The sequence below is a fragment of the Mya arenaria genome, chromosome 10 (genome assembly GCF_026914265.1).
Source record: "Mya arenaria isolate MELC-2E11 chromosome 10, ASM2691426v1".
Taxonomy (NCBI): Eukaryota; Metazoa; Mollusca; class Bivalvia; order Myida; family Myidae; genus Mya; species Mya arenaria.
This window is the reverse complement of record NC_069131.1, coordinates 42069247-42079132: the sequence shown is the minus strand read 5'-3', so window position 1 is coordinate 42079132 and position 9886 is coordinate 42069247.

Sequence of the window (9886 nt, the reverse complement as noted above, 5' to 3'; positions counted from 1 at the left end):
ATTAGAGGCCACATGCATCATCTTCGTATAGGCGCTTTAGGTAAACAGACGCCACGGGTATCACATGCGTATTGGTCCTTGAGGTAATTAGAGGCCACATGCATCATCTTCGTATAGGCGCTTTAGGTAAACAGACGCCACGGGTATCATATGTGTATTGGTCCTTGAGGTAATTAGAGGCCACATGCATCATCTTCGTATAGGCGCTTTAGGTAAACAGACGCCACGGGTATCATGTGTATTGGTCCTTGAGGTAATTAGAGGCCACATGCATCATCTTCGTATAGGCGCTTTAGGTAAACAGACGCCACGGGTATCACATGCGTATTGGTCCTTGAGTTAATTAGAGGCCACATGCATCATCTTTGTATAGGCGCTTTAGGTAAACAGACGCCACGGGTATCATATGTGTATTGGTCCTTAAGGTAATTAGAGGCCACATGCATCATCTTCATATAGGCTCTTTAGGTAAACAGACGCCACGGGTATCATATGCGTATTGGTCCTTGACGTAATTAGAGGCCACATGCATCATCTTCGTATAGGCGCTTTAGGTAATCAGACGCCACGGGTATCATATGCGTATTGATCCTTGAGGTAATTAGAGGCCACATGCATCATCTGCGTATAGGCGCTTTAGATAATCTGACGCCACGGGTATCATTTGCGTATTGGTCCTTGAAGTAATTAGAGGCCACATGCATCATCTTCGTATAGGCGCTTTAGGTAACCAGACGCCACATGAATCATCTGCGTATAGGCGCTTTAGGTAAACAGAGGCCACATGCATCATCTTCGTATAGGCGCATTAGGTAAACAGACGCCACGGGTATCATATGCATATTGGACCTTGAGGTAATTAGAGGCCACATGCATCATCTTCGTATAGGCGCTTTAGGTAATCAGACGCCAAGGGTATCATATGCGTATTGGGCCTTGAGGTAATTAGAGGCCACATGCATAATCTGCGAATAGGCGCTGTAGGTAAACTGACGCCACGGATATCATATGCGTATTGGTCCTTGAGGTAATTATAGGCCACATGCATCATCTGCATATAGGCGCTTTAGGTAAACAGACGCCACGGGTATCATATGCGTATTGGTCCGTGAGGCAATCAGAAGCCACTTACATCATCTTCGTATAGACGATTAGGTAAACAGACGCCACGGGTATCATATGCGTATTGATCCTTGAGGTAATTAGAGGCCACATATATCATATGCGTATAGGCGCTTTAGGTAAACAGACGCCACATGCATCATCTGGGTATAGGCGCTATAGGTAAACAGACGCCACGGATATCATATGCGTATTGGTCCTTGAGGTAATTAGAGGCCACATATATCATATGCGTATAGGCACTTTAGGTAAACAGACGCCACGGGTATCATATGCGTATTGGTCCTTGAGGTAATTAGAGGCCACATGAATCATCTTCGTTTAGGCATTTTAGGTAAACAGACGCCACATGCATCATCTGGGTATAGGCGCTATAGGTAAACAGACGCCACGGATATCATATGCGTATTGGTCCTTGAGGTAATTAGAGGCCACATGCATCATCTTTGTATAGGCGCTTTAGGTAAACAGACGCCACGGGTATCATATGCGTATTGGTACTTGAGGTAATCAGAGGCCACATGCATCATCTACGTATAGGCGCTTTAGGTAAACTGACGCCACGGGTATCATATGCGTATTGATCCTTGATGTAATTAGAGGCCACATGCATCATCGTCGTATAGACGCTTTAGGTAAACAAACGCCAAGGGTATCATATGCGTATAGGCGCTTTAGGTAAACAGACGCCACGGGTATCACATGCGTATTGATCCTTGAGGTAATTAGAGGCCTCATGCATCATCTGCGTATAAGTGCTTTAGGTAAACAGAGGTCAAATGCATCATCTGCGTATTGATTCTTGAGGTAATTAGAGGCCACATATATCATCTGCGTATAGGAGCTTTAGGTAAACAGAGGCCACATGCATCATCTGCGTATAGACGCTTTAGGTAAACAGACGCCACGGGTATCATATGCGTAGTGGACCTTTAGGTAATTAGAGGCCACATGCATCATCTTCGTATAGGCGCTTTAGGTAAACTGACGCCACGGGTATCATATGCGTATTGGACTTTGAGGTAATTAGAGGCCACATGCATCATCTTCGTATAGGCGCTTTAGGTAAACTGACGCCACGGGTATCATATGCGTATTGGTCCTTGAGGTAATTAGAGGCCACATGCATCTACTGCGTATAGGCGCTTTAGGTAAACTGACGCCACGGGTATCATATGCGTATAGGCGCTTTAGGAAAACTGATGCCACATAATTCAGCTGCGTATAGGCGCTTTAGGTAAACAGACGCCACGGGTATCATATGCGTATAGGCGCTTTAGGTAAACAGACGCCACATCAATCATATGCGTATAGGCGATTTAGGTAAACTGACGCCACGGGTATCATATGCGTATTGGACCTAGAGGTAATTAGAGGCCACATGCATCATCTTCGTATAGGCGCTTTAGGTAAACAGACGCCACGGGTATCATATGCGTATTGGTCCTTGAGGTAATTAGAGGCCACATGCATCATCTTCGTATAGGCGCTTTAGATAAACAGACGCCACGGGTATCATATGCGTATAGGCGCTTTAGGTAAACTGACGCCACGGGTATCATATGCGTATTGGACCTTTAGGTAATTAGAGGCCACATGCATCATCTTCGTATAGGCGCTTTAGGTAAACTGACGCCACGGGTATCATATGCGTATTGGACTTTGAGGTAATTAGAGGCCACATGCATCATCTTCGTATAAGCGCATTAGGTAAACAGACGCCACGGGTATCATATGCGTATCGGACCTTGAGGTAATTAGAGGCCTCATGCATCATCTGCGTATAGGTGCTTTAGGTAAACAGAGGCCACATGCATCATCTGCGTATTGATTCTTGAGGTAATTAGAGGCCACATATATCATCAGCGTATAGGCGCTTTAGGTAAACAGAGGCCACATGCATCATCTGCGTATAGGCGCTTTAGGTAAAAAGACGCCACGGGTATCATATGCGTATTGGTCCTTGAGGTAATTAGAGCCCACATGAATCATCTTCGTATAGGCGCTTTAGGTAAACAGACGCCACATGAATCATCTGCGTATAGGCGCTTTAGGTAAACAGACGCCACGGGTATCATATGCGTATTGGTCCTTGTGGTAATTAGAGGACAAATGCATCATCTGCGTATAGGCGCTTTAGGTAAACTGACGCCACGGGTATCATATGCGTATAGGCGCTTTAGGTAAACTGACACCACGGGTATCATATGCGTATTGGACCTTGAGGTAATTAGAGGCCACATGCATCATCTTCGTATAGGCGCTTTAGGTAAACTGACGCCACGGGTAGCATATAAGTATAGGCGCTTTAGGTAAACTGACGCCACGGGTATCATATGCGTATTGGACATTGAGGTAATTAGAGGCCACATGCATCATCTGCGTATAGGCGCTTTAGGTAAACAGACGCCACGGGTATCATATGCGTATTGGACCTTCAAGTAATTAGAGGCCACATGCATTATCTTCGTATAGGCGCTTTAGGTAAACTGACGCCACGGGTATCATATGCGTATTGGACCTTGAGGTAATTAGAGGCCACATTCATCATCTTCGTATAGGCGCTTTAGGTAAACAGACGCCACGGGTATCATATGCGTATCGGACCTTGAGGTAATCAGAGGCCATATGCATCATCTTTGTATAGGCGCTTTAGGTAAACAGACGCCACGGGTATCATATGCGTATTGGTCCTTGAGGTAATAAGAGGCCACATGCATCATCTTCGTATAGGCGCTTTAGGTAAACAGACGCCACGGGTATCATATGCGTATTGGTCCTCAAGGTAATTAGACGCTACATGCATCATCTTCGTATAGGCGCTTTAGGTAAACAGACGCCACGGGTATCATATGCGTATTGGTCCTTGAGGTAATTAGAGGCCACATGCATCATCTTCGTATAGGCGCTTTAGGTAAACAGACGCCACATGCATCATCTGCGTATAGGCGATTTATGTAAACAGACACCATGGGTATCATATGCGTATTGGTCCTTGAGGTAATTAGAGGCCACATGCATCATCTGCGTATAGGCGCTTTAGGTAAACAGACGCCACATGCATCATCTGCGTATAGGCGCTTTAGGTCAACTGACACCACGGGTCTCATATGTGTATTAGTCCTTGAGGTAATTAGAGGCCATATGCATCATTTGCGTAAAGGCGCTTTAGGTAAACAGAGGTCACATGCATCATCTGCGTATAGGTGCTTTAGGTAAACAGACGCCACATGCATCATCTGCGTATGGGCGCTTTAGGTAATCTGACGCCACGGGTATTATATGTTTATTGATCCTTGAGGTAATTAGAGGCCATATGCATCATCTGCGTATAGGTGCTTTAGGTAAACAGAGGCCACATGCATCATCTGCGTATAGGCGCTTTAGGTAAACAGACGCCACGGGTATCTTTTGCGTATTGGTCCTTGAGGTAATTAGAGGCCATATGCATCATCTGCGTATAGGTGCTTTAGGTAAACAGAAGCCACATGCATCATCTGCGTATAGGCGCTTTAGGTAAACAGACGCCACGGGTATCATAAGCGTATTGGTCCTTGAGGTAATTCGAGGCCACATGCATCATCTTCGTATAGGCGCTTTAGGTAAACTCTCGCCACGGGTATCATATGCGTATAGGCGCTTTAGGTAAACAGACGCCACGGGTATCATATGTGTATTGGTCCTTGAGGTAATTCGAGGCCACATGCATCATCTTCGTATAGGCGCTTTAGGTAAACTGACGCCACTGGTATTATATGCGTATAGGCGCTTTAGGTAAACTGACGCCACGGGTATCATATGCGTATTGGACATTGAGGTAATTAGAGGCCACATGCATCATCTTCGTATAGGCGCTTTAGGTAAACAGACGCCACGTGTATCCTATGCGTATTGGTCCTTGAAGTAATTATAGGTCACATGCATCATCTTCGTATAGGCGCTTTAGGTAAACTGACGCCACGGGTATCATATGCGTATAGGCGCTTTAGCTAAACAGACGCCACGGGTATCATATGCGTATAGGCGCTTTAGGTAAACAGACGCCACGGGTATCATATGCGTATTGGACCTTGAGGTAATTAGAGGCCACATGCATCATCTTTGTATAGGCGTTTTAGGTAAACAGACGCCACGGGTATCATATGCGTATTGGTCCTTAAGGTAATTAGAGGCCACATGCATCATCTTCGTATAGGCGCTTTAGGTAAACAGACGCCACGGGTATCATATGCGTATTGGACCTTGAGGTAATTAGAGGCCACATGCATCATCTTCGTATAGGCGCTTTAGGTAAACTGACACCACGGGTATCATATGCGTATTGGTCCTTGAGGTAATTAGAGGCCTCATGCATCATCTTCGTATAGGCGCTTTAGGTAAACAGACGCCACGGGTATCATATGCGTATTGGTCCTTGAGGTAATTAGAGGCCTCATGCATCATCTGCGTATAGGTGCTTTAGGTAAACAGAGGCCATATGCATCATCTGCGTATTGATCCTTGAAGTAATTAGAGGCCACATATATCATCTGCGTATAGGCGCTTTAGGTAAACAGAGGCCACATGCATCATCTGCGTATAGGCGCTTTAGGTAAAAAGACGCCACTGGTATCATATGCGTATTGGTCCTTGAGGTAATTAGAGGCCACATGAATCATTTTCGTATAAGCGCTTTAGGTAAACAGAAGCCACATGAATCATCTGCGTATATGCGCTTTAGGTAAACAGACGCCACGGGTATCATATGCGTATTGGTCCTTGTGGTAATTAGAGGCCACATGCATCATCTGCGTATAGGCGATTTAGGTAAACTGACGCCACGGGAATCATATGCGTATAGGCGATTTAGGTAAACTGACGCCACGGGTATCATATGCGTATTGGACCTTGAGGTAATTAGAGGCCACATGCATCATCTTTGTATAGGCGCTTTAGGTAAACAGACGCCACGGGTATCATATGCGTATTGGTCCTTGAGGTAATTAGAGGCCACATGCATCATCTTCGTATAGGCGCTTTAGGTAAACAGACGCCTCGGGTATCATATGCGTATAGGCGCTTTAGGTAAACTGACGCCACGGGTATCATATGCGTATTGGACCTTGAGGTAATTAGAGGCCACATGCATCATCTTTGTATAGGCTCTTTAGGTAAACAGACGCCACGGGTATCATATGCGTATTGGACCTTGAGGTAATTAGAGGCCATATGCATCATCTTCGTATAGGCGCTTTAGGTAAACTGACGCCACGGGTATCATATGCGTATTGGACTTTGAGGTAATTAGAGGCCACATGCATCATCTTCGTATAAGCGCATTAGGTAAACAGACGCCACGGGTATCATATGCGTATCGGACCTTGAGGTAATTAGAGGCCTCATGCATCATCTGCGTATAGGTGCTTTAGGTAAACAGAGGCCACATGCATCATCTGCGTATTGATTCTTGAGGAAATTAGAGGCCACATATATCATCTGCGTATAGGCGTTTTAGGTAAACAGAGGCCACATGCATCATCTGCGTATAGGCGCTTAAGGTAAAAAGACGCCACGGGTATCATATGCGTATTGGTCCTTGAGGTAATTAGAGGCCACATGAATCATCTTCGTATAGGCGCTTTAGGTAAACAGACGCCACATGAATCATCTGCGTATAGGCGCTTTAGGTAAACAGACGCCACGGGTATCATATGCGTATTGGTTCTTGTGGTAATTAGAGGCCACATGCATCATCTGCGTATAGGCGCTTTAGGTAAACTGACGCCACGGGTATCATATACGTATAGGCGCTTTAGGTAAACTGACGCCACGGGTATCATATGCGTATTGGACCTTGAGGTAATTAGAGGCCACTTGCATCATCTTCGTATAGGCGCTTTAGGTAAACAGACGCCACGGGTATCATATGCGTATTGGTCCTTGAGGTAATTAGAGGCCACATGCATCATCTTCGTATAGGCGCTTTAGGTAAACTGACGCCACGGGTAGCATATGCGTATAGGCGCTTTAGGTAAACTGACGCCACGGGTATCATATGCGTATTGGACATTGAGGTAATTAGAGGCCACATGCATCATCTGCGTATAGGCGCTTTAGGTAAACAGACGCCACGGGTATCATATACGTATTGGACCTTGAAGTAATTAGAGGCCACATGCATCATCTGCGTATAGGCGCTTTAGGTAAACTGACGCCACGGGTATCATATGCGTATTGGACCTTGAGGTAATTAGAGGCCACATGCATCATCTTCGTATTGGCGCTTTAGGTAAACAGACGCCACGGGTATCATATGCGTATCGGACCTTGAGGTAATCAGAGGCCACATGCATCATCTTCGTATAGGCGCTTAAGGTAAACAGACGCCACGGGTATCATATGCGTATTGGTCCTTGATGTAATTAGAGGCCACATGAATCATCTTCGTATAGGCGCTTTAGGTAAACAGACGCCAAGGGTATCATATGCGTATTGGTCCTTGAGGTAATTAGACGCCACATGCATCATCTGCGTATAGGCGCTTTAGCTAAACAGAGGCCACATGCATCATCTGGGTATAGGCGCTTTAGCTAAACAGACGCCACGGGTATCATATGCGTATTGGTCCTTGAGGTTATTAGAGGCCACATGCATCATCTGCGTATAGGCGCTTTAGGTAAACAGACGCCACGGGTATCGTATGCGTATTGGTCCTTGAGGTAATTAGAGGAAACATGCATCATCTGCGTATAGGCGCTTTAGGTAAACAGACGCCACGGGTAACATATGCGTATTGGTCCTTGAGGGAATCAGATACCACATGCATCATCTTCGTATAGGCGCTTTAGGTAAACAGATGCCACGGGTATCATATGCGTATTGGTCCTTGAGGTAATAAGAGGCCACATGCATCATCTTCGTATAGGCGCTTTAGGTAAACAGACGCCACGGGTATCATATGCGTATTGGTCCTTGAGGTAATTAGAGGCTACATGCATCATCTTCGTATAGGCGCTTTAGGTAAACAGACGCCACGGGTATCATATGCGTATTGGTCCTTGAGGTAATTAGAGGCCACATGTATCATCTTCGTATAGGCGCTTTAGGTAAACAGTCGCCACATGCATCATCTGCGTATAGGCGATTTATGTAAACAGACACCATGGGTATCATATGCGTATTGGTCCTTGAGGTAATTAGAGGCCACATGCATCATCTGCGTATAGGCGCTTTAGGTAAACAGACGCCACATGCATCATCTGCGTATAGGCTCTTTATGTAAACAGACGCCACGGGTATCATATGCGTATTTGGTCCTTGAGGTTATTAGAGGCCACATGAATCATCTTCGTATAGGCGCTTTAGGTAAACAGACGCCAAGGGTATCATATGCGTATTGGTCCTTGAGGTAATTAGACGCCACATGCATCATCTGCGTATAGGCGCTTTAGCTAAACAGAGGCCACATGCATCATCTGGGTATAGGCGCTTTAGCTAAACAGACGCCACGGGTATCATATGCGTATTGGTCCTTGAGGTTATTAGAGGCCACATGCATCATCTGCGTATAGGCGCTTTAGGTAAACAGACGCCACGGGTATCGTATGCGTATTAGTCCTTGAGGTAATTAGAGGAAACATGCATCATCTGCGTATAGGCGCTTTAGGTAAACAGACGCCACGGGTAACATATGCGTATTGGTCCTTGAGGGAATCAGATACCACATGCATCATCTTCGTATAGGCGCTTTAGGTAAACAGATGCCACGGGTATCATATGCGTATTGGTCCTTGAGGTAATAAGAGGCCACATGCATCATCTTCGTATAGGCGCTTTAGGTAAACAGACGCCACGGGTATCATATGCGTATTGGTCCTTGAGGTAATTAGAGGCTACATGCATCATCTTCGTATAGGCGCTTTAGGTAAACAGACGCCACGGGTATCATATGCGTATTGGTCCTTGAGGTAATTAGAGGCCACATGTATCATCTTCGTATAGGCGCTTTAGGTAAACAGTCGCCACATGCATCATCTGCGTATAGGCGATTTATGTAAACAGACACCATGGGTATCATATGCGTATTGGTCCTTGAGGTAATTAGAGGCCACATGCATCATCTGCGTATAGGCGCTTTAGGTAAACAGACGCCACATGCATCATCTGCGTATAGGCTCTTTATGTAAACAGACGCCACGGGTATCATATGCGTATTTGGTCCTTGAGGTTATTAGAGGCCACATGCATCATCTGCGTATAGGCGCTTTAGGTAATCAGACGCCACATGCATCATCTGCGTATAGGCGCTTTAGGTTAACTGACACCACGGGTATCATATGTGTATTGGTCCTTGAGGTAATTAGAGGCCATATGCATCATTTGCGTAAAGGCGCTTTAGGTAAACAGAGGTCACATGCATCATCTACGTATAGGCGCTTTAGGTAAACAGACGCCACATGCATCATCTGCGTATAGGCGCTTTAGGTAATCTGACGCCACGGTTATCATATGTTTATTGGTCCTTGAGGTAATTAGAGGCCATATGCATCATCTGCGTATAGGTGCTTTAGGTAAACAGAGGCCACATGCATCATCTACGTATAGGCGCTTTAGGTAAACAGACGCCACGGGTATCATATGCGTATTGGTCTTTGAGGTAATTAGAGGCCACATGCATCATCTGCGTATAGGCGCTTTAGGTAATCAGAGGCCACATGCATCATCTGCGTATAGGTGCGTTAGGTAAACAGACGCCACGGGTATCCTATGCGTATTGGTCCTTGAG